The following is a 901-nucleotide window of genomic DNA, read 5'->3' on the forward strand; positions in this document are numbered from 1 at the left end:
AAAACGAGAAATACTGGACTCTGAAGAAACTGTGTCACAGTAAGAGGAGAACGTGGAACGCGAATTTCGAGCGAAAAAAGAGAGTTCTCGCGGCACTACAAAGCTGTTCACGCGTGCTGGCGGAGGGCGATGCAGACGAACAGCTGCTATTTCACCTGTTCGATATATTATTTAAATGCTTCACCTGCCGCGATGTCCAGATACCGCGAGATAAGCGAGCGGACGTTTCCTGCTTTCACGACGATACCACGATATCGCGACCTCTTCGTCGTCGCTTTTTCATTAAAAGCTTTTTAGCGAATGCCTCGTTGAAATCGAACGAAATTGATCGATCTGTCGTAATTCGATTTTCTCCCGCTTTGAAAGATAGAGGGTGAGCGGCAGGACACCGGGTACTGACTAATTTTACCTCTTAAATATTCTTTGAGCATTTAATAGTGATAATCGTTATTATTATTCTATTTTTATGTGTTTTTTATTAATATCATTATTATTATTTAAAGATTTATTACCCTTTAGCGATTATTGCTCGTAAATATTAAATATCGTTCGAGTTATAGATGATAATTTATATCAGATTGTTGAAATTTAAGGTAATTTAGTTTAATTAGTAATGAAATTCGATAAAATTAAAAATTCCGAAATTAAGTAATCTAATCTTAAATCGTTATTATTCCGAAAGTTGCTTCACTACCGTGATTGCCAAGAATGTTGGACATTTTGATTCGTTTTATCATTAATTCTCTTCCTTAATGTGCTTAACGTTTCTTTCGTAACATGAAAAAGAAGCAGATTAAAGTTATCTGTTATCGTTCTCGAGTAATTAAATTTCCTTATCAGTTAGTAACTTGCTAGCCATCCTGTTTATTATCGAAGAAATGAAGCGAACGAACAAGCGAGA

This window comes from Bombus pyrosoma, linkage group LG14 (assembly GCF_014825855.1).
Source record: "Bombus pyrosoma isolate SC7728 linkage group LG14, ASM1482585v1, whole genome shotgun sequence".
NCBI classification, from domain to species: Eukaryota; Metazoa; Arthropoda; class Insecta; order Hymenoptera; family Apidae; genus Bombus; species Bombus pyrosoma.